Source organism: Pelophylax lessonae (assembly GCF_965119305.1).
Source record: "Pelophylax lessonae genome assembly, chromosome: 6".
NCBI lineage: Eukaryota > Metazoa > Chordata > Amphibia > Anura > Ranidae > Pelophylax > Pelophylax lessonae.
The window spans coordinates 189,098,342-189,124,009 of record NC_138773.1 but is presented as its reverse complement, the minus strand read 5'-3'; the positions used below and the strand labels follow the sequence as shown (position 1 = coordinate 189,124,009).

The 25,668-nt window shown below is 43.8% G+C and overlaps 1 protein-coding gene across 2 annotated transcripts in view; it reads left to right on the top strand.

The window, feature by feature from the left end:
- The window catches only part of HYCC2 (hyccin PI4KA lipid kinase complex subunit 2), a 176,060-nt gene that overhangs the window by 89,290 nt on the left and 61,102 nt on the right, over window positions 1–25,668 (top strand). For both annotated transcript variants that reach the window (XM_082262154.1, XM_082262153.1), the window contains exon 2: window positions 4,143–4,242. The gene's annotated coding sequence lies outside the window, so the exon portion shown is untranslated. The remainder of the gene's footprint in view (window positions 1–4,142; window positions 4,243–25,668) is intronic.

Here is a 25,668-nt window from a genome sequence, read left to right as displayed (position 1 = left end):
GGATATAGTACCGTTGGCTGCACGTGTACACAGTGTGGCGGTACTGTCTCGCCGCCTGGTTTGGTTGAAGTGTTGGTCTGTGGACCAATCTTCGCGCAAGACCTTAGCCAATCTGCCCTATGATGGATCTCGCCTTTTTGGCGACTCCTTGGATACACTGATAAAGGGGATCATGGGTGGTAAGAGCACGCTCTTGCCCCAATCCCACAAGGTTAAGGCGGCTCCTGGTAAGAAGCATGCTTCCTTTCGGCCCTCTCAGGGGTCCTTTCGTGCCTTTCGGTCGCACTATAAGGGCAAGCCATTTAAGGGTCAAGGCTCCCAAAAGAAGCCGTGGTCAGGTAAGCAGAAGTCCGGCCAGTCCGGACCCGCTGCCCATAACAATGCGGCCTGAAGGGGCGACCTCACCCAGTTCTGGGGTGGGGGGACGCTTGCTCGGTTTTCTTCAACCCTGGCTGGCCCGTGTTCGGGACAGGTGGGTTCAGGAAATCGTTCGGTCTGGCTACAAGATCGAGTTTCTCTCTCGGCCGGAGAGCAGATTTTTTCCCTCAAATCTTCAACTGTCTCCGGAGCGTTTGCGGGATCTGCACCTAGCGGTGCGGGACCTGCGGGCTCAGGGAGTGGTGGTTCCGGTGCCTCATCGGGACAGATTTCGGGGGTTTTATTCCAATCTGTTCACCGTGCCCAGGAAGGAGGGCAAGGTACGTCCAATTCTGGACTTGAAGGTTCTGAACCGCTTTGTGCGGGTTCGCAAGTTCCGCATGGAATCTCTGCGGTCGGTGGTGGCTGCCCTGGTTCCAGGGGAATTCATGGCCTCCATCGACTTGAAGGATGCGTACCTTCACATCCCGATTTTCGAGGGTCACCAGAGGTACCTTCGATTCGCCATTGCGGAGGATCACTACCAATTCGTGGCGTTACCTTTTGGTCTCGCTTCGGCTCCACGGGTTTTCACCAAGGTGCTTGCACCGATTCTGGCTTTGTTGAGAGCCCAGGGCATCTCTGTCCTGGGGTATCTGGACCAAATTCTGGTTCGGTCTGCGACCAGCCAGGGTCTGGTGGAGGCCCTGTGCGTCACGATGCAGACTCTGCAGGAGTTTGGTTGGACGATAAATTTTCCAAAGTCGACGCTGTGTCCGTCGATTCGTCTTCCCTACCTGGGAATGATCCTGGACTCGGTCCAGGCGAAGGTCTTCCTTCCGGACGACAAACTCAGGACTCTTCAGGAAGAATTCAGGTCCCTCAGGGACGCTCCGTGTTCGTCCCTCCGGACGTGCATGCGGTGTCTGGGATTGATGGTCTCGGCTTTCGAGGCGATTCCTTTCGCCCAGTTTCACACGCGGGGTCTCCAAGCGGAGATCCTGTCCAGCTGGGACGGGCGGCCGCAATCTCTGGATCTCCAGATTTCGTTGAGTCATCGCACCAGAAGGGATCTTCTGTGGTGGCTTCAGTCCCCGTCGGTGTCGGGGGGCAAGTCTTTTCGTCCTCTTTCATGGATGGTGATCACCACGGATGCCAGCCTGTCGGGCTGGGGTGGTGTTCTGGGCGTTCTGTCCGCCCAGGGTACTTGGTCGGAGGAGGAATCCTCCCTTCCGATCAACATTCAGGAATTGCGAGCGATAAATCTCTGCCTTCGACGTTGGACGGACAGGCTGCAGGGCTGTCCGGTTCGGGTGCAGACGGACAATGCCACGGCGGTGGCTTACATCAATCACCAAGGGGGCACCAGGATTGCTCGAGCGGCTCGGGAAGTGGCCGAAATTCTGTCTTGGGCCGAGACACACGTCCCGGCAATATCTGCGGTTCACATTCCGGGGGTGGAGAACTGGCAGGCGGATTATCTGAGCCGCCAGACCCTGGACCAGGGGGAATGGTCCCTCCACCCGGATGTCTTCCAGATGTTGTGCGCGAAGTGGGGTCTTCCGGAGGTGGACCTGTTCGCGTCTCGTCTGAACAACAAGGTGAAACGGTTCGTGGCAAGGACGCGCGATCCTCGGGCAGACGCGTTGGTAGCTCCGTGGCATCAGTACCGACTGATGTATGCGTTCCCTCCGATTCAATTGCTGTCCAGGTTCCTTCGCAGGTTGACCTCGGAACCAAACGCGGTGATTCTTGTGGCACCGGACTGGCCTCGCCGGTCCTGGTACGCAGACCTCGTGAATCTGGCGGTCGACGCCCTGTGGCGTCTACCCCTTCGGAAAGATCTCCTGTCTCAAGGGCCGATATTCCATCCTGCTTTACAGTCGCTGGCTTTAACGGCCTGGCTGTTGAAACCGAGGTCCTGAAGAACAGGGGTCTCTCCCCTGAGGTCATTCACACTTTGATCAACGCGAGGAAGTCTTCTTCGGGGAAGGTCTATTACCGTACTTGGAAGGCCTATTTTGCCTGGTGCTAGTCCAGGGGGTTTTCACCTCACACATACTCGGTGTCTAGGTGTTGTCCTTCCTTCAAACGGGTGTTGACCAGCGTTTGGCGCTGGCTACGATCAAGGGTAAGGTGTCTGCGCTGGCCGTTCTTTTTCAACGTCCTGTGGCATCTAACTCCTTGGTTAGCACTTTTGTTCAAGGGGTGCGACATCTGGTCCCTCCTAGGAGGGAACCTCTGCCCCCTTGGGACTTGAATCTTGTTCTGTCCGTGTTACAACATGCTCCTTTTGAACAGATCAGGAAGATCTCGTTGTCTATGTTGTCCAAGAAGGTCGCCTTTTTGGTGGCGATCACTTCGGCTCGCAGAGTGTCGGAGCTGGCAGCTTTGTCCTGCAAGTCTCCGTATCTGATCATTCACTTGGACAAGGTGGTCTTGCGACCTAAACCTTCTTTTCTTCCGAAGAGGGTTTCGGAATTTCACCTCAATGAGGACATTGTCTTGCCTTCGCTCTGTGCGAAGCCTAAACATCCGAAGGAGGTGGAGTTGCACTCCTTGGATGTTGTTCGGGCGATTAGGGTTTACCTGAAATCGACTGAATCCTTTCGCAAGTCGGATTCCTTGTTTGTCCTTCCGGAGGGTCCTCGGAAGGGCATGGCGGCGTCGGCTTCTACCATCGCCAAATGGATCAGACAGACCATTGAACAGGCCTATGCTTTGAAGGGGAAAGTTCCCCCTGTGCCTGTGAAGGCGCACTCTACCAGATCTCTGAGTACATCTTGGGCCTGTCGTCATGGGGCTTCTGTGGCCCAGGTGTGTAAGGCGGCGACTTGGTCGACCGTGCACACCTTCACAAAATTCTACAGAGTGGATGTTCAGGCATCGGCAGATGCTTCCTTTGGCCGCAAGGTTCTTAGTGCGGCGGTTCCTTAGAGCCCCTTGTTTTGGGCTCCTTGGCGGTTTGGGATATGTTTTTGTCCCTAGGATTATTTGTTTTTTTCCTGGGTTATTGCTCCTGTTGTGCAAGTTTTTTCTCATGTTGCCCAGCTGGTTTCCTTCCTTTGGTAAGGTTCTTTTCTTTGCTGTGGAGACTGTGTTGCCTTAGGCGCGGCTGCGTTTCCCACCCCTCATGTTTGCACTGCTTTGGGACGTCCCCATTGTGACGAATATGAAGATGGCGGCGACTGTCGGAGGACGTAAGAGAAAACTGAATTTTTGTAAAATCTTACCTGTAAAGTCCTCCGACAGTCGCCGCCCCCGCCCCTCTTTGGGGTTTGGTTGTATACTCTACTGCTATTCCACTAAAACTGAGGTATGGATACAGGAAGTAGGAGGGTATTGACTGAGGGGACCACCCCCTGGGGGTGGGATATGTTAAAAGCTTTAATATTAACATATTCTGTTGCCTAGCTACTCCTACGGAGCAAAGTCTAATACCCCATTGTGACGAATATGAAGATGGCGGCGACTGTCGGAGGACTCAGAGAAAGGAATTTTACAGGTACGATTTTACAAAAATTCCGTTTTTGCAACGTGCCTCACCTTTGTTCTGGTGACAACTGTAAAATGTTGGATTTATCTTCACTTGACAATGGCCACCAGGACAAAAAAATGTTCTCCCCAGCATGGATACATACAGCCATAAAAAAACTGACGCCAGTTCTAACATTATAAAACTGTATCCCAAAGTGAAAAAAAACATTTTGGATGTACATTTCAGATTATAGCTACTAAACCATGTAACTTGAGAGATGTAATGATTTCTTAACCTGTTTTCACAGAGATCCAAGGATCCCGTACAAAGACCCCAAATGCATTCCAGGCATGAAGCCCACCCCCTGCCACTGCTCTCTCTAAAAAACTGATTTCCTTGCAATTCAGGTAAGACTGAACCATACATACTGAATGTCTTAGAATAGGTTTTCTGTATTTTTGTAATGCATAATTATGCGCAATGTAAATAAATGAAAACATGAAATTAAGGCACTACAGCCATCCCATACACAGAGGATACAATCTGCAAAATACATGTTGGGAATGGGAAGGACATTATTGATGATGATGACAGTTGCTTTTTATTAAAGAGAGATGACTGCTTATTTGCCAAGCAACTGACTGGTAAAGTAGGGTGCAGTCATATTACTGTCTAAAAGAGTTGTCTTCATAGTCCATATTGCCATCATTGCCACTTATTTTCTAATGTGCTTTGACAGTATGTGAAGCGGAAGCAAACTGGTTACCCCACAGACAGAGCCGTTTTATTACAGACTTATAATTATTCCCCCTTTCTCACTGTCAGACTCCAACAATGGATCCACCTGCTCAGCGGGGAATCTGTCTGCTGATCCCTGCTGAGTAGGCGGATGACAGGACACAGCCCGCTTTCCTCTATAGGCAGTCGGATATACACGGACTGCCTGTCAGTTTACATCCTACTGTCATCCAATCAGATCCACCAGACAGATGGGGAATGGATCCCCCATCTGTCTGTTTTTAGCGGATACGATCAGATGTCAGCGGGTGTAAACGTTTACATCAGACACTCCATAGAGGGCTATGGATGGTCCGCCTAAAAAAACTGACAGGTGGACCCGATTGGTCAGCCCGTGTGACAGAGTCCTTAGAGACCAATACCTCCCCTAAATGAACCTTTATCTCTAAATATGTTGTCTTATAACAGCACTTTTCTAATTGTGGTCTGCACAACTATTTTTGACCTTTGGATAACAATAAATGAAAGAAGTCCACATCCTTGGTATCCCCTTTTCATTCCAGGAGTTTGTTTCAAGTAGAGCTGTTCGAGCAATGGCTCTCTAAACCCTGGACTCATCCCAAGTGACAGCTAGCAGACATATTTTTAGGATTGGATTTCAGAGGCAGACAAAAGGTATTGGGGATATTGGCAGAAAACCAAGCACACTGTGTGTTCTGGATGGCTTTCACTCCTTTGTGTAAGAAAGATAATATTTTTCTTATGAAACAACCATTTATCAAAAATTTCAGAATGTTTGACTTTGATTTGGGTAAAAATTCAAAAGTATTCAAATAAAATACATACAGACTGCGTCTAGGCCAAATCATATAATTGTAGGTCTCATTATAACAAATCCAGATTGTTTCTCATCTAGGCAGGAGTACAAATAGTACAGTCCCTTTCCATAGAGATATGTAAATAATATTTAAATATTTACTTTCACATGTGCACACAAATTTATAATCTTTTAGAAGGCTGTAGAAAGTATTTTGAGCCACATGTGTATCAATTAGTTGCACAGTTTAGACCTAAGAATTGCTTAGCCGTGCATCATACATATATACCGCAAATATTGCTTTATATTTTACTTTCTTTCTTTGAAGCCATGGATCACTGTCTAATTCCCTGTAGCTCTTCCAGACAGCAACACAAGAAGCTATTTATATAGGTGACCGGCAGGTGAAAAATAATTGATTTCGGCCTAGTTGAGAACAGATTGTATCTGATATGTAGTATATTTCCAAACCTTCGCTCTCTGCGTGTGTCTTTATAACACTCTGATAACTTGGCAATCTTGGATTTTTTGTGTTTATGGACTTTTAAACCAATGATGAAAACTTTGTAAAAGCCAAGGTGCAGTCTGCAATGACATAGATCATGTGACTATTAACAGGAACCTCTTGGCTGATCTACATTTTCATAAAAGACCATACTAGGTTTCAAGGCTCCTCCTGGTGCTTTCCAATTGCCACGTATAGATTCTCTCTTTCAGCCCACGGGGGCCTCCCACGGTTTGAATTTTAGCCGATTCAGCAGGAAACTGCCAAAATTCGAGCCATCTCTGGCAGCCTTTAGCTGGAATTGCATGCACGCACTAAACCTGCTTCTATTAGAGGTCTATTTAGTTCGGACTTCTGCAGGCTAAAACCTCTTCGTATTGGTGGCCTATTTAGATCAGATTTATCATACCCAAATATGCAGTGGGTTTTGTTATTTAAAGTTCTAAAGCTAAAACATTTTTTACCTTAATTCATTGGCTGCATTAAGAAGGTAAAAACATTTTAGGACTTGTTGTGCCCCCCTCCCTCTAAACCGTTACCTCACTCCTTGATCAATCCAGTTCTGTGCCCAGTTGCAGTCTTCTCTCCTCTCCTTCACACTGGGACTGATAGACAGCAATAAGAGCCATTGGCTCCTACTGCTGTCAGTCTAATTCAATGGGTGGGGGGGGCATGGCCAAGCCACGACACACCATGTGTTGTAGTAATAGATGCACACACCCCAGTTTGGAGTCAAGCCCCCATGTCTACCCCCATAGCAAATGGCTTGCTGTGGTGGCAGACAGAAGAGAAGGAGAGGAGAGCGCCAGCGGGGGAACCCCAAAAGAGGAGGTTTGGGGCCGCTCTGTGCAATACCATTGCAAAGAGCAGGTAAATGTAACCTTTTGGTTATTTTAGGGGAAAGAAAATTCCTTAGAACAGATTTAAGGGCCACCCAGCATTATGCACTTGTATGAATAACACTTTTTTTGAAACCCAGGAACAAAAATGCAATATATTGCAGCTTACCAGTCCTTAGATGTGGTGGCTGCATTATTTTTATTTTTTTCCCTATTTTTTCACCTGGTAATTCTAGCCCTAATACTTACTGTACTGTATCTATGGAGGAGCATCATTATCAGGAAGTGTGTTAGGACTACAGAACACCTCCTCCTTTCTTGATCTTCATTGCATATAAGGGAGTGTTTTGTAGTTCACAGCTGATACCCTTATTTGAGATATCAGCTCGGTACAAAGAAAATACAAGGATACTGGATTTCTAGTAGGAACCTGAAAAAAGAACCAATGCAGCCACCACATCTATCTAACAACTGTTAAAGGGTAATTCTACTTTTTTGGAAACCTAAAACAAAAATAATATAGCATATACAGTTGGGCAAAAAAGTATTTAGTCAAGACCCTGCGCTCTTCTTTTAAACTCCGATGGCTAGGCCATTTTGTCAATTTTTTCTTTGCTTTTTTATTTTTCCCTTACTGCTTTCAGAGTTTGTAAAAGACCTCCCAAACCATATATTTTCTGAAAGCCCATGAGCAGTAAAATAAATGGTGGTGGCAGTGTCCTCCTGTGGGGCTGCATTGATGGTATCATGAATTCACAGATGTGCTGCTCTATATTGAAAGAGAAGATGCTACCATCACGCCGTGCCCTTGGTTGTCATGCATGTTTCCAACATGACAATGATCCAAAACACACATCTAAGGCCACTGTTGCATCTTGAAGAAGAACAGGGTGAAAGTGATCATTGGCCAAGTATGTCTCCTGATCTGAATCCAATTAAACACCTATGGGGAATTTAAGTTGAGCATCACTCCATCCAGCATCCAGGCTTTAAAAGAGATCCTTCTTGAAAAATAGAAAGAGATAAATGTTGCAACTTTTTCATTCTGTGCCTAGAAGACTTGGTGATGTCCTTACAAATCATGGAGGTCATGCAAAATACTAGATGAAGTCGTTTTTGTTGTGGGGTGTATTCATTTTTGCACCAACGAATTTATGTAAAAGTGAAGATTTTTGTAATCAAAGTTATAGTATTAACCTTACTTTCATGTAATGAGCTAAACAAATGTTTTATAAAACTCAGTTTCGTCAACATTTTGAAAATTGTTCTTGTGTTCATTGACATATTGATTAAAATCTTACTTTTCAAAAGGGATTTACTAATTCATGCTATACATTGTATGTCCCAGATAAAAAATTAGGAGCATAGAATAGAGATTTCAGTAACTTCCAGCTTGACATATCGCCTTTTCTTGCAATGGTTATTACTTTAAAGCGGTACTTCACCTAAAAGGGGAGGTTTTACTCTGCCCCCTCCTCCTTCCCCTGCAGTCTTGTGGGACATGGTACAGGTCCCAGGAAGCTGCAAGACCATTCAGATAACACGACTTGCACATGTGCAGTGAGGAGCAAGGTGTCACAGGCGGCTGGCCACAGTTAGTATGCTTCCACCGGTGAAGAAACTGGCCATATGAGGATAGCGCTGGATCCTATGACCGGTGGGTGTCTGTTTATTAAAAGTCAGCAGCTACAGTTTTAGGTATCTTCTGTTTTTGGCGGACCATGGAGGCATTAATTGTATGGAATATTTGGCATCTTTCTCTATAGACATTTTTACTGATTTGCACATACACATTCTTAATGCCAACAATTTGGTGCAGAGTGGACCAGCAATTTGGTCTGAAAATCTCCAGCAAATGCAACCCTTTTTGCATTATCACCAATGTACTAGTTAATGCAAAGTACCTTGAAACTATTGCTGATAGGTCTGTTTAAAGCATATCTCTTACAAAAAATATTTTATACAATGAACGAAATCCTACTTCATACTATGAGTTTGAACCTGGCAAAAGAAACGCTGTGCACAGCCCTCAATCTCCTGCATTACATGAAATAGTTTGCAGTGGTAACTTCACAAAATGGAATTTTACTTTAGAACCTGAACTATTCTAAAGAGCAATCTCTATACAACTGTTTCCCTCTCTCTATATCGTAAATTAATTTTCATGGCACAGAGCTATTGTAAACATTTATGTTGCTCACTTAAAAAGGTTTCTATATTCTGGAACATAGCAAACCTCTAAAAGCCCTGCATTGATAAGTACAAAACAAAGGTGCAGTCTGCCTTAACCCATCCTTCATAAAATCTATTGCAATAAATCAATTTGTCCAGGTGCCATATTTTATGAAAGTGGTTGAAGGATGAGCTAGCCAGACACTAAGCTTTGATATACACAGAAGCCGGGAGGCTTGGCAGCATTGGTTTCACTTAAGATATTCCACCTAATTGGTACTTGGCAGTTTCCAGTCATTTCAGGTTATGCATTTATGTACTTTTCTTTCATGCCTTTCATCTCTTACCCTTTTCCCTACTGTTTCACTTGGTTAGGAGTAAGAAATCCAGTTATTTTACATGTACTGGAGCACTTCAAAATGAGACTTGGACTTCCAAAATGCCTTGTGCTGGTTCTCTGCAATTGGCTGAATGCTCAGTCAAGACATGGAGACACTGGGCAGGGATTTGGAAGGTTGGGGAAATTGAAGGGAGCTAAATTGTTGTGGTCTGGGTAAACAAAACACATATTATAGAACAGGGGTAGGCAACCTTTTTATAGCGGTGGAGATCTACCTGAACAACATGAGAGAAGTCAAACATCACCGGGCACAGTGTTGCCTAGTGTTGCCTCCAACACCAGATTTAAAACTCTAATTGCATTGCACAGCAATCATGGGTTTAAACCAGGTGGTGAGGAGGCAACATATCACAATCTGGAGTTTTGGTGCTCTTTCAAAAAGTGCACCAAACCCACAGGATATAGCAGAAGTCTATGGCTAAACACAGCTAGCCCAGGAAAGTCGCAGATGCACTGCACTGCAGCCGTAGTGTGGGTATACCACAGCACATCAGCATGAAAACAACCTTATACTATTATGCCCAGTGTATTGCTTCACACTGACCTTAAGATCGCTTCTTTCCTGCTGCTTGCACCACACTGTCGACCAGTAGCTGGGATAGAAGATGGAGTTCAGTTGGTATCACTCTGCATGGGACAGGAGCCAGCACTGCAGCGGAGGCATTGGCTTATGTGGCTCTTGCTCCCTACTACAGCTCCAACTTTACAAGTAGTCCCTCCGCATTGCACTCTGATGCTCTGGGAGGGTGGGTCAGCAAGCCCCGACTGCAATCTACCAGTCACCTGGCTGCGATCTACTGGTAGATCACGATCTACAGGTTGCTGACTCCCTTTCTAGAACATTGATTTATTTCATTTATTTTTTAGAAGCGTATGGTTTTATTTGCAGGTCATGTGCAAACAGTTGGTGCTATAAAAATTATAAATACTTATAATAGTACAATTTTTTGTCTCTCTAAGCAACTTAGAGTTGTGTGTATTAAGTACATTAGGAGTCAGTTATCCTTTCCTTTTCATTTCATGACACATAGTTTTTTAATAGCTGTAAAAAGACAATTCTTTTATACAATTGAAGTTGCTGCAAATAAATTCAGCCCTACTATTCTGAGTTTGACCTTTTTCCATCCAGAAAGATCTCCTTTCACTTGTCCTCATGTATTTTTAAAATGCCATGCTACATCTTTCTTTTCTAAGAAGCACGTCTAGTGCCAGGACATGCCATTATCACAATGGTTAATGGGGAATAGTGTCTGCTTGTACTTGGCAATAACATTCTGTATAACACAACTAAATCATCTGTAAATATATACTGTAAGAAGTTAAAGCTGAACGCCAGCCTAACCTCCTGTCTTGAACAGTTATGGAAGTTCTTCCCGTGTACTGAAATTGGTAACTCTGATTTCATTGCACTCTAGGAGTTTCTCACAATGTGCATTAAAAACTGCAGCAAGGTTAGTTTATTATTATGTTATGTTACTTCTCATTACAATACTCTGAAGTATCTAAAGAGCTATTGTGGTCATCTTGTTACAGTTGATCAGGCACTGGCCCCATATGTTCTGCACTATTTTTTTCTTTTTATTTACTTTGTTCCTATTTTCTTGGATGTATCTATGTTACAAGTTTGACCATAACACCTATATTTAATACAGAAACGTGTATTGTTTTGCTGTTGTGTGAAATAAAAACCTTTTGACCAAATAAAAAAAAAAAAAAAAAAGTCAGTGACCGCCTCTTTTTTCCTTTTTTTGAAAGGTGTTTATTTAAATTTTTGCATAACAGTAACAAAAAGAAAACACAAGGGCAACATTGCCCATAAAACAAGTGTAAGGCAAGCATGTATATTACACAAGGGTATCAGAAGACATCTTAACCTAACACCACGGAAGGGGGGGGAATAGAGAGGGGCCAAACGGCCCAAATCAAGGGGGGGAAGGGGAAAAAATGGGATGCGTACCACAAAGAGCCAGGAGGGCCAAGCAACTGCGAGGCTACACTCCCAACCGGTTGTCACAGAGATGGGGGGGGGGGGGGAGGAGAAAGGAACACACCAACAAGACTAACCACACCATACACACCCACACATCCACAATCACACACCGTCCCCTACCTCCAGGTACCCACCCCCCAAGATAAGGGGGGGGGGGTATAGAACATACAACTCATGTAATAAAACAAATATAAACCGCATGACATCCGGGGCTACTCAGACTCAGTCGAGAGATAAGCTGGAGGGCAAAGGGGCATCTGCCCAATACGAGTCTTCCACATCAAGCCAGGGCTGCCAGACATTAGTGAACTTTTTAGGACACCCTCTACTCTTATAAATCAGCTTATAAAGCGGAACATCACTGCGCACCAAAGTATAGAACTCCTGTATGGTAGGCGGTTCAGCCCTCTTCCAATGTAACAAAACAAGTTTCCTGGCATAGAACAGTAAGATGCGGAGCAGGATCCTAGGGCGTACACGATGTACAATGTCATTCAACACACCCAGCAGGCCTACCTCAGGAGTAAGAGGGACCGACAGGTGCAGTTTATTAGTAAAAAAGGCAAAAACAGATGTCCAGTAACCTTTAACATGGGGACAGGACCAGAACATGTGGAGCAAGTCCGCAGCAGGACAGCCGCACCTAGGGCAAGCAGCTCCCGGGGCTACCCCCATACGGACCAACTTCTGGGGTGTATAATGCAGATGATGGATAAATTTAAACTGTATTAACCTATTGTTTGAACTAATAAGATCCTGAAAACAAACCTCCGTGGCCTCCTCCCATGTCTCCTCTGTCAGGTCGGGCAAGAGCGAGACCCACCGGCCCATGGCCGTTTTAAACGGGTCAGCACCCGCCGCCTGCAGCCTCATATAAAACGTAGTGACCATTTTATTTATCCCTTCAATAGACAATAACAGCTCCATCGGGGATTCCCCGAGCTCCAGGGTCAGCCCCGCAAACTGCGCACGGGCGGCGTGGCGTAATAACAGGTATTTAAAGAAAAAACGGTTGCTCACACCATGGTGGGCCTTCAGGTCATCGAAGGAAACAAAATGAGACGACCGAAAGACGTGAGAGACATGGGTCACCCCAAGTCCAGACCACCAGCCCGAATCCGGATGACCATAGAGCTCGGGGAAGTTGTGATTATCCCATAATGGGGCATTGGGAGACACAGCAGGCGTCTCCACTAACAACTTATTACCAGCATGCCAGGCCAACCACCCTACCTCCATAGGAGAGTTACGGGAGCAGCGTCTAGGGACAGATCTGTGTAGGGCATCCGTAGCCTGTGCCTGCGAGCCATGCATGGCCAATACGAGAATGGTGGAGGAGTTACCAGGAGAATCGCCAAGGCCATCATACAAGTACGTAAGCTGGGACGCAATGAAGTACTTCTAAAGGTCTGGACACGCCAGGCCCCCCTGGAATTTGGAGGCCTGGAGAGAGGACCTGGCTATGCGAGGGCGGGAGCCCTGCCAAAAAAAGGAGGTAAGGGCAGAGTCAATTTTGTTGAACAACCGCCTAGGTAGAAAAACTGGGGAAGCCCGAAAAACATAAAGGAATTTAGGTAAGTAAATCATCTTAAAAATGTTAATCCTGCCAATGAGATTCAGTGGCAGCGAAGACCATGTACGCAACCGAACCTCCATGTGGGCGATAATAGGCTGTACATTCAAAGAGCTATAGAACTGGAGATCCGTGTGTACCTGTATCCCTAAGTATTTAAACGCTGTAGAGAGGGAAACGCCAAAACGCTGCAAAAAACTATAATCCGCGGGTGGGCCAAGCGGAAAAGCCACCGATTTATCCCATCCCACTCTAAGGCCGGACACCCCGCCGAACTCCTCCACCACTCCCAGCAAGGCTTCAAAGGAGGACTCGGTGCCATCCAGATATATGAGGGCATCATCCGCGTACAGCGAAATTTTCTCCTCCAGGCCACCACAAAGGATACCACCCACCGTCACCGTCTTTCGCACCGCCAGAGCCAACGGCTCAATGGCAAGGGCAAACAGTAGTGGCGACAGAGGGCAGCCCTGCCTAGTACCACGGTGGAGGGAAAAGGTCGCAGACACGTCCTTATTCGTACAAATTCTGGCTAGCGGCCGTGAGTCGAGCAGACGCACCCATCTGATAAACTGGAGGCCAAACCCCATCTTCGACATAACCTGCCAAAGGAAGTCCCATCTCACAGTATCAAAGGCCTTCCGAATATCGAGAGACAACACCAGGCCACTCCTCGCCTCCTTAGTTGCAGTGTATTGGTGTATATGGAGCCTGCGAATATTATCATACGTGCTCTTCCCAGGCATGAACCCATTCTGATCGGGATGGATAAAGGTAGTTATAGCTTTAGCGAGGCGGGTAGCCAAAAGTTTTGCAAGAATCTTCACATCACTGTTAAGCAGCGAAATAGGTCGATATGAGTCACACAGTAAGCCGTCTTTGTCCGGTTTGGGCAGTACCACGATGAGTGCCTCCCGCATAGATGCCGGGAGTTCACCCTCATCCAGGGCCACCTTATAAAGACCGCCTCTTTTCCTGGCTGGAAGATGTCCAGCATAGTGTGGTCCTTCCCCAGGATAGCTGTCCCTGGCTTGCCCCTTTCGTTTATTGAAGTAGGTTTGCACCTCGTCTTGGTGGTACTAAAGTGGCCTGCCTAGTTACTCCACTCATCCAAACTGACATCCACTTCTTGCATGTTGGTTCTTCAGAGGAGAACTGAGACGGTACCACAATGTTTTAAGAAGCTCTCTGTTGGTGCCAGTTCACACTGCAGTGGCACGACTTCGGGGGCGACCTGTGAAGTCACGTGCACCGCGATTTCGGAACGTCTTGCACGGACTTCATAAAATTAATGTCTATGCCAGTCGCTCCAGGTTGCCCCGAAGTAGTACAGGACCCTTTTTCTAAGTCGAAGCGACTTGTGTCGCTCCTATTAGAACGGCTCCTGTACCAGTCAATGGACCGCGACAGTGCGTGACTTGTCAGGCTGACCAAGTCGCCTGACAAGTCGGACTTGTGTGAATGGACACTTCGTCCCTCTCACCAGCCATGATCTATCTATATTGCATTAGAGAAGCACAGAGATCCAGGGATGACATTACGGAGTCTAAAATATGTTATGTAATGAATGGTTTCTTTAAAGGAACTCTATAGTCACAGCTTACACTTTTATTTTATAAAATCAGCAGTGTAATAGCAATGCACATAATAGGTTTGATTGGCAATCCATTAAAAGTCTATTTAGAAAATCTCCTTTCATGTTAATGAATTCTGTCTGTCTGCTGGCCATCTCTTTCCACAACATCTTTGATTCATGCATAATTTTCAGTTTCTCCTGTCTCCCATGGTACCTTGCTGCCTGTACTGAATCTACCTTCTGAAGCTCCTCCTCTTAGCACCTCTGTAGTTCAGAAGACAGGGTCTGTGAAATATGTGACACAGCATTGCCTACTCGCAGGGCATAGTGAATATATGTCAGAACTCCAGGAAGCAAATAAGTGGAAATCTTCACAAAGTAAGTTTAACTTTATTCATTCAGATTAATTGGAGTAGGCTAGAACATTTTAAAATAAAGTGTGCAAATTAATATATGATTTTACATTCAAAAGATACGCTTCAAAAATTTAATTAGCATGTTGATCAGAAAGAGGAACTAGGAAAGGAAAAATATAAGCACATTAAACTTCGGCTTTAACATATTTCACAACCGTGTAGTTAAAAATAGATATGTGCAAAACCCTCAGACACTTTCCTGATTATGTGGATCTGGTTTGTGTCCTCAGTTAGCACTTCAGGTGTTGTACAATTAGGAACATTTCTGAAAATTTGTGTTTTTACTGGTGCATTTTGGAAGTTGTAAAAAAGTAAAATGCTGCAGATAAATTGGTGGCGATTATTCTGAATTTTCTCTTACCTGATTAGTGGTGGGACTTCCACTATGATTGGTTCAGTAAATATGGAGTGATTGAGCTCCTATATCTGCCTATTGACACTGCTGAACAATTAAAAAACATAGGTTCTGGCTTTATTTCATTATTCTTTTTGTATGATGGAGATTGTGTCATTGACCGCCTTCCAATACCCCTGGATAGGTGGTCAAGTCCACCAAATGTGTCCATGCGTTGCGCTGACCCCACAATCTCTCCAACACAAAGGTGATGCTTCAGAGGGTATTGCATGTAATTTATTTGGAGTATAATACCAGGGGATAAGGAGTTTGTAATTTACTTCCTCCATTTTAGATGAAATAGAGGACAAATGGGCTAGCTGCAAAATATTATCTTTTTTCATCAGTGATACTTGATTGCAAATCTTTTTCCCAGCTGGCTATATAACCAGGATATAGAGGGCCATGGAGGGACAGTAAAGCTTTGTAAAACAATGATATACAATGTGGAAGGTGGATCTTGGACCATATAATAGCTTCAACATATTTCAGTTCAGACAGTGTACGTAGCGGCTGCGGCAAATTATGCACGAAATGGGATAGTTGTGCATATCGCCATTAATCCATGATGGTGGGTTCAATGTTTCCACAAAGTGATCGTAACGGTTTTAACTTATTATGCTCAAAAATTTAATGTAACTGGGGCTGACATTCTCTAAACCAGCACCTAAACCCTAAATCCATAGATCCTGGCAAAAAATAAATATGACCAGGCGGCATTAATGGAGAATTGTACTTCCAGGAGTAATGAGAATGTAATAAATCCCATATGGCTAAAGTGGATATGGGCATAGGGGATGTTGAGGGTGCCAGCCCCCTACATGCACATGGAAGCCATGGAACTACATACAGGTCTTTGTCTGCAAAAGCTGATTCCATTTGCACCCAGAGTTTAGAATCGCTAGATTGTTTCCAGTCTGCAATACGCTTTAAGCTAATTGCATACTAATATAATTTAAAATGCGGCAATGCCAATCCACCCATTTGTTTAGTTCTATATAAGACATCTCGAGAAATTCTTGCATGTCTGCCTTTCCATATATAATGTGAGATGAGAGATTGTAGATTAGGAAAACACCTATAGGAACCCCATGGGAATAATTTGAAGGAGGAACAAAACATGAGGTAGTATGTACATCTTGATGACATTTATTTTGCCCAGCCATGAATGGCAAATTGGAGACCACCTATGCAGATCTATCTTAATTGCATTTAACAAAGAAAAATAGTTGTGCTTAAATAAATTTGATAAATGGGCAGTCAAATTAATGTTGAGTTCCACCCAAGAGTGGAACTTCCTCTCATCTGCTTCTCTCTCTCCCACCCCCGAAGCCCTCCCTAAATACATACCTGATTCCGATCTCGATCCAGCCATGTGAACAAGAGCCTAAGGTCTCTTGCTCCTCATTTTCTTAGTTCCAGCAGTGAGAGCCAATGGCTCCCACTGCTGTCAAACAGAGCCATTGATGAGGCAGCAAGGGGCGGAGCCTAGCCCTGCTCTGTGTTTATTTTTTGGGCTTGGGAGTGAGCATGCTTTAATGCCCCCCTAGCAAGTGGCTTGCTGTGGGAGCACTCCGCAGGGGAAGGAGCCAGGAGCATCGACGGGGGACCCAAGAGGAAGAGGAGGACCAGGGCTGTTCTTTGCAAAACCATTACACAGAGCAGGTAGGTATGACATGCTTGGTATTTTAATACAACAAAAATCCTATTGATTGCCTTCTGTTTCTAACCTCTGCTTCTCTACTTCTGCAGTCGGTGAAGTCAAAACTCCTAACTTTATACCCGCTCTGGGCCAGTGACGCACTAAAGCTGGCCAAACACTGGCAGAATTTTCTTTGAAAACATTTTTTACATTTTCTAATGGTTAATGGGGACATATTCATGTTAGATTTTAAACATATAGATGAGGAAATTCAAAGATTCAGGATGGAAAGTTATCTGAATTATTGACATTCCAACTGTTAATGTGGTCCTCGTTTGTAAAAAAAAAAAAAAATGCATTTGTATGCTTTTGTAAAGAATAAACAGATAACAGCACAAGTCTATAGAAAATAATTTGAGTCAATGATGCACGCATTGAATGCTCTGCAGAATGGTCTTTCATAAACATTTATTTGAAAGCCCAGCATAGAACGAGCAAAATGCTACCTACTTCCTAGTAAATAAAAATGAACTATGATTTGTATACATTAGAAATACGCATAAAAGGTTACTTGGCTCAGGTTATAGTGGCTTCACGATTTCTGTAAGCAATCAGGACCCCAAGTGTACTCTACAAGCATTTGCATGAGATCAGGCTAAAAAAAGCATGTTCAGATGAAGTTTCTTCTGACACAGACCTTCCTTGGTGTTGCATCAGTATAAAGTCCTCCTCTTAGTTTCTGCTGTTGACCTTTTATTTAGAAAGATTAATTATTCCCACATGGGTGTGGCCCCTTGCTCAATTCTGACATTCAATGGGAGAAACATTTCCCAATTCAACCTCTAGATGGCACTGTTCTATCATACATGCTGTATACAGGTCATATTTGTCAAAGGTCATTGTTGACCGTAGGTTATCTGAATGCATCATATAATCAGAATTCCTGTTAAAACAATGGAAGCATCTAATTGCCAACTGACATTAGCCCGATATACAATAGTATCTTTGCTTTCATTGTTTTAGAGGACAGCTTGTGTAAACAGTTTTTACCAGCATTTGTTTGAGAAGTATTCACTCAAACACTCAAAGTAACCTGATTTCTGCTTCTGAAAACAAATGGATTCTTCTATTTTAAGCCAGCCATAGATGGTTCGAATCTCTTATCAGTTCACCAAGGACCAGCCGAGATCCGAATCATGTATGGCAAGGCATGATTTGTACCCAAGTTGATCGATTTGATCAACTTGTTGATCGATTTGATCAACTATGGTACCACCAGCATGTCGAATTTTTGATGCAATTATTTGCCAGTGGCTATAGCTGCTAGCAATTCCCACTGTGTGCTCTCCCTGCAGGGACGGCTCCCCCCGCCAGCCACCCACCCTCCCCCTACCCCTGCCAGAAGAACACAATAGCTCTGCGGGAGGGATTCCCCCATCAATACCAACTGTGTTGATTGGGGAATCGAGTGATGTTCTTTCTTTCCATCATATCATCTATGGCCAGCCTAAGTCGAAGAATAAAAAAATTAGAAAAATAGGCTTAAAACCAGAAAACAAACCTGAATTTTTCACTAAAGTTACCTTTTTTTTTATTAAAAGTTTGTGCAAATCCTCCATTATTGCAATGGGTTTGCCAAGTAAATGTCCACATTAAAAGAAGTCAATGATAGAGGCACGCTTTTTTTCCTGACATCACAGGAATTTTCTAAGTCACGTATATTTTGTAACTGTAGTATACTTGAGAACACTAGATTTGCATGTAGCAAATGATTGTTGGTGTGTTTTTTATTTTTTCTAGACTGTGCCGATTACTATGAGGCAACACACATTCTCCCTGCGTATTTGGCTTCATACATGGTACATAAATTTAGAGTTGGGTGAACAGTTTGGCCTGAGCATCCGAACATCAGCTGTTCGCCCGGTTCGGGAAACACCTGAATTTGCAGGGTCCGCCGAACGCCCTGCAATGCATAGGTGTTAACTCGAGCCTTATAATAAAGGAATGAAACTTTTGGTGTGGTATTGAGCTATAACATGTGTTTTCTATGCAGTATGTAATAAAGTGAATAGGTAAGGATTCTGTATTTATACAATATTCACCCACCACACTTGCTGCTAAGCGAGTTTTTGTATGTGTATGTATAGCCCAAAAACTTTTCCCCACATTTGGATAAAGAAGGAAACGGTTAACCTCCCTTTCAGTTCACTTTTTTATGTGTTTCCTATTACAGAGACTTCCTTTCAATTACTCTTCTTGAGACACAAAAAAAATGAAAGGGCTTATCCTTTCAGACAGTTGTCACTGGAATAAGTGCCCCCTGTGGAAGTTTTTGGCTGCATCTCTTGTTTTATTAAAGTTTAAATTTCCCTTAATGTGTCACTAAAATCAATTTTTTTTTTTTTTTTTTAGTTTTAGATTGAGTGGTGAGGGAGTAGACCCCCTGTCAGGTTTTATTGCTGTCTGTTCCCCCTGTTAGGGAGATTTACCCTGTCTATATGTCCTGTTTTTTGTTATCAAATGTAAAAGAGAATTCTAAATTTTGGGTTGATAGCATAACAGTAATAGAGGGGAAATCTTCCAACAGGGGTAACTAGTTCTGGTGACACGCTGAGATTCCCCTCCTTTGAAGGGATTTCCTCTCACTTCCTGTTTTGGCTACAGGACAGAAAGTATAAAGAAATCCCCATAATGGGACACAGATGGCAAAAAAAAAAAAAAATTGACACAGGTAAAATTCACCCTTACTATACCCAAAATTGAAAAAAGGCTTGCCTTCAGTGACACTATAACTTTCTGTCACTATGACAATGGTCACCTGAACAATTTGAGAAGGTAAATGTACCCGGCCACACAACAATAAAGGCATGACCGATGTTCTTACTCTTTCCTACACAATCCACAAATTTAAAAAGAAAAAAACATTTTTTTTACTTTACTTTAAAGCAATTGTTTACAGTTTTGAGCAATGATAGTACAAGGATTGCATAATGTAAAATAGAAAAAATACACCAAATTAAGTGTAAAAATGAGTTTAACCGCCTGCCGCATATATATACTGCGGCAGGCTGGCTCGGCTGTGCAAATCGAAGCGACCCTGGGGGCGCGCGCACGCCACTAGAGGCTTGGGCGCACCCCCATTCACCAGCAGGGAATACGATTCATGGAGCCGGCAGCCGCGATTGCCACCGGGCACCCACGGTCGCTCCCCGTGGAGAGAGTGTTCTCTCAGGAATCAATACAGAGCGCCTGTGTTCCTCCTATTTAGGATCACGGGTCTCTGTGTTGATTCCACAAGCCAATCCCCCTCACATTTAGAAAATACCCCCTAGGCATACATTTAACCCTTTGATCGCCCCTGGGTTAGCCCCTTCCCTGCCAGTGTCATTATTACAGTAAAAGTGCATATTTTTAGCACTGATTACTGTAGTAATGTCATTGCCCCCCCCCAGAAAAATGATAGGGGTCCGATCTGTCCGCCGCTATGTCGCAGTCCCGCTAAAAATTGCTGATCGCTGCCATTACTAGTAAAAATAACTAAAAATGAAATAAATCTTTCCCCTAGTTTGTACATGTGATAACTTTTGCGCAAACCAATCAAAATACGCTTGTTGGTATTTTTTTTGTTTACCAACATTTTTCTTTATTGGGAATGTTATATAGCAGAAAGTGAATTTTTTTTTTTTCTGAATTGTCGCTTTTTTTTTTTTTTTTTTTTTCTATAGCGCAAAAAAAAAAATCGCACAGGTAATCAAATACCACCAAAAGAAAGCTCTGTTTGTGGGAAAAAAAGGACATCAATTTTATTTGGGTACAGCGTGGCACAACCACGCAATTGTTAAAGTATCGCAAATTGCAAAAAATGGCCTGGTCACTAAGGGGGAAAATCTTCCAGTCCAGAAGTGGTTAAACATACAAAACATTACCAAAACTATTATAATTATAATAACTGCTTATAACAGACAGTTAACTAGATACACTATTTTAAAAAAATATTGTCAAAATTAGAAACGAAGGAGACCCTGGAAAATTGCAAAACACTATTCACTGTAGAAAAGAGTAAATACCTGAGAGCAGCAGGGGACCTGGAACCACTAAGCACAATGGGGGACAGGAGATCAACACTCTTCGAAGTTTTCGTAGCAAGTATTTGAAATAACAGGGCGGATATGAACGCTGTGTTTTTTTTTGTTTTGTTTTTTTTGTTTTTTAATCTAAAGTTTTCCAAGGTAGAGGAGAGTCTATAAGACCCCAGATTTCTCAATAAAAAGGACCTTTCATCCCTTATTTCTTTTACAAGGAATGTTTAAATTTCCTGTGATAGGAATAATAGTGATCAAAAAAATTAAAGGGACCGTGTGAAAATAAAATAACAAAAAAAATGTTTGAAGCACCCCCATCCCTCCATGCTCGCGCGCAGAAGCGAGCGCATACGTAGGTCGCGCATGCATATGTAAACAGTGTTCACATCACACGTGAGGTATCGCCACAAATGTTATAGCGAGAGAAATAATTCTAGTGCTGAACCTTCTCTAATTCTAAACTGTTAACCTTTAAAATATTTGAAAACTTTGCCTATACAGATTTTTAAGTACCTTAGTTTGTCGCCATTCCACAAGCCTGCGCAATTTTAAAGTGGACATGTTCGGTATCTATTTACTCGCTGTGACATAATTTTTACTCAAAAATTTGGCTGGCCAGGTGTGGTCTACTCCTTCGTTATTTCTTCATCAATTAAGCAGGTAAAAGGTCTGGAGTTTATTCTAAGGCCCCTTTCACACAGGCTTTCCAATCCGGTCCTCCTGTCCGTTTTCAGACGAACCTGATCGGATACTTCATGCACCCCTATGGAGCAGCGGATGTCAGCGGAGACATGTCCACTGACACTCGCTGCTATCCGATCCAATCCTGTCCCTGAAATCTGGACAGATGTAAACCCTATTTTACATCCGTCTGGAGGATCGGATGAAAACGGACAGGCGGTCCGATCTCCCATAGAGGAGAGTGGGACTCTGACAGCTCCGTCTGTGGTGATGGCGCTGTCATCCTCCTGCTCAGCGGGGATCGATGGATCGGAGTCCGCCGAGCGCACCTCTCATGTGAAAGGACACTAGTGTGGTATTTGCATTTGGAATCTATTGTTGTGAACCTACATCACTCGTTCAAAGGAGCTGTCCATGCAAGTAAAACAGGCCATTGTAAGGCTTCAAAAATGAAAAAAATCCATCTGAGAGATAGCAGCAACATTAGGAGTGGCCAAGTCAACAGTTTGGCACATTCTGAGGAAAGAAGAACGCACTGGTGAGCTCAGCAACATAAAAAGGCCTGGACGTCCACAGAAGACAACAGTAGTGGATGATGGCAGGATCCTTTCTATAGTAAAGAAAAACCCATTCACAACATCCAGACAAGCAAAGGACACTCACCAGGAGGTGGGCGTATCATTGTCAAAGTGTACAATCAAGAGATGATGTGACAGAAGACAGAAACAGCCAGATGAATTCTGCAGTGTTTAGAGATATACTGTCAGCCCAAATTCAGCCAAGTGCAGCAAAATTGATTGGATGGCGCTTCACGGTACAGATAAACAATGATCCAAAACACACTGCAAAAGCAACCCAGGAGCTTTTGAAGGAAAAGAAGTGGAATATTCTGCAATGGCCAAGTCAGTCACCTGCTCTCAACCCAATTGAGCATGCATTTCACTTGCTGAAGGCAAAACTAAAGGCAGAAAAACCCACAAAGAACTTACGACAGCTGCAGTTAAGAGCCTGGCAAATTTTGGAAAGGAGGACCCAGTCTTGGGTAATGTCCATGGGTTCCAAACTTCGGGCAGTCTTTGCCAGTAAAGGATTCTCAACAAAATAGTAAAAATGAACATTTTCTTTATGATTATATTTATTTGTCCAATTACATTTGAGCCCCTGAAAATGGGGGGACTGTGTATAAAAATGGTTGCAGTTCCTAGAATTTGTACTTGATATTTATGTTCAACCCCTTGAATTAAAGCTGAAAGTCTACACTTCTAATTAATTTGGATTGTTTGGTTTTAATTTTTTTTCTGGTGGCATACAGAGCCAAAAGTATGAAAATTGTGCCGGTGTCCAAATATATATATATAGACCTAACTGTATATATGTGTGTATATTTTATGTATGTACGCGTTTGTGTCCAGGAAGTGAACGGTCAGCAGCTTCAGCTGCCCACAGTTAAAATGACTTCAGCCAGACTTAGTGGAGAGAGATTTCTGCAGCATTATAAAGTCCAGAATCACAGTACATATAAAATATGCAAAGTGGTTGGAGGGAAGCTTCAGAATGGCAAAGATGTTTGTTTTATTACAAATTATGTGAGCAGACTGCAGTTCTTGTGACAACAGACCTGCCCGTGTGTGTGTGTGTATGGGGAATGTATTAGTGCCTGCCGCCGCCGTTCACAGCGCAGCCTGCATTCTTTCGTACAGCTCCTCTCCACCTCCTGCACCTGGGACAGCCCCTCTCCGCCTCCTGAATGCCCCTGCCCCTCACAGGCTCGCAGCGCAAGCATCAGTGGCAGCCGGTGCGTTTGCTTCAGAAAAGGGTTTACCCGGGGCGCAGAGCAGTGCGCCCTGAGCCCACCCATTGTGTGACAATAGCGAATGAATATTCGCTATTTTCACACGGATCCTCCCCCTGATCATCCTGGCCAATCAGGAAGCTGGTCTGAGACCCGTTTCCTGATTGACCGAAAGGCGAACAATTGCCATTTGCCTAGGAGGATTGAGGAGAAGCCGCCGCTGCATCAGGTAAGTGTACTGGTAAGTGTACTGAGATATTTTACGAGGGCGTGTTTTGGGGAGCAGAGCAGGGTAGGGTTTGGGTGGGGCAACAAGTGGCGAGCAACTCTTAAGGCCTGACTACTAGCTCATGACTTAAAATTTTGAGCCGTGTGTGTGTGTGTGTGTGTATAATATAATATAAAATGGTTATGGATTCTAAGTCATTTTCTTGCAAAATAAATGCAGATTTCTACTTCGAAACAAAAAGTATCAAACTAGGCCTGGTCTTCAAGTGGTTATTAAAAGAATCAATGGTGTTTACTCACGATGCAGTGCAAAAAATGCATGCTGCCTGTACTTTTTTCTTCTTTTTTTTTTTTTCTCTTTTGTTTTTAAAGTAGTGGTTTGAACTAGGGAGATTGCAAAACATTGATTTTTAAGGTGCATGCTGAAAGCAACTAGTGTGACTAAGCCCTAAAGGTAGATGACCCTGGGAATAGTATTCTTTTTTATTTCATGTTATGTATTTAAAAAATATAGACACGTTTCTTATTGTAGTCCATTAGATGCTTTTGAAGTTGTGTGCTAGGACTCCCCTGTGTCCATATCATTTTGGAACACAGGCAAGGTTTTGGTAAATACGTTTTATTATGTCTGTTAGAGCCCATTCACATTAGCGCGACTTGTCAGGTGACTTGTCAGCCTGACAAGTCGCGGTATGTCGAGGTCCATTGAGTAGCACAGGACCCGTTCTAATAGGAGCGACACAAGTCGCTCCGACTTAGAAAAAGGGTCCTATACTACTTTGGAGCGACCTCGGAGCGACTTGCAGAGACTTCCATTATGTGAAGTCTCTGCAAGTCGCTCCGAAGTCGCGGTGCACGCGACTTCACAGGTCGCCCCCCGAAGTCGTGTCGCCTCAATGTGAATGGGCTCTTAATCCCATAGGTGACTTTACATTTTTTTTTTTTTTTCTCAGCAGTCTTTTAAATCTGCATAGATACTGATGTAGCACATTGACACAAAGTACACCTGATGCATCATGAAAAGACAGTCTGCTTTAAATTTTCTATTCTTGCTACTCATATCATGGGAGACATGCAAGATTTTATCAACTTCCTCCAATAATCTTGACGGATACACTGTACAACACTGGCAATGTCCTCATATACAGCTCTCTATCCTGTTGCTTAAAACGTTTTCTCACACTTGGTATATTCTAACACAATAAGAAAGGACAGCCCTTTGTCTAATTTATTGCTTCTACTTAGTGAGATCGGTGGCTTAAGCTAACCAAACATGGATCAAAATTCAGCTGGTTCAGCAGAGACTGGTCAAATTTTGAACCATGTGTGGGCACTGTGGTTGGACAGAAGTGGAACCACTGATATGAACTGACTTCTGTTCAACCACCCTGTCGATAGTTTTTCACTTGATAAGCGTTGTATTCTGTTTGAATACAATGACAAAGCGGGGGAAGATTCCTGCACCCACATCAAGTGTGTGTGTATGAGAAGTTTTAGAGTTTAGGTTGGCTGATCCTTTTCCAGCAGAGAGAACTTGAATAATTGCTTGGGCCTTTGTATGACCAGTACTGGAGGGAGCTTGTTACTGTACTTCCCTCAGTAGAGTATTCCCACCCGTTATTTATCTCAGCAAGAAATAACATTGCCTAGAATTGTTTTATCCTTTCTGAAGTAGTCATTTGTCTGTGTATCTAAAGCATTAAAGGCTCCGTGTTGACCCTATACACTCCTGTGAAACAAGACTGTTGCCACATTTGGATTTGGGTAAAGCATCATTCAGCTCACATTTCACATACCTCTGTCATACTCCAAAGCCAAGAAGACTTTGCCATTTTCTTGTTCAACTGTGCAACGTCTTTGATCACTTCCCTACTCATTGGTTAGAATGATTCCTTGTTGAAATGAAAAAGTGGCAGCGGAAGTCTGGCTATGCAGCCAGGCAAAACATGAGTGAGTCTCACAAGTAAAGTAAATTTCACAAGCCTCCC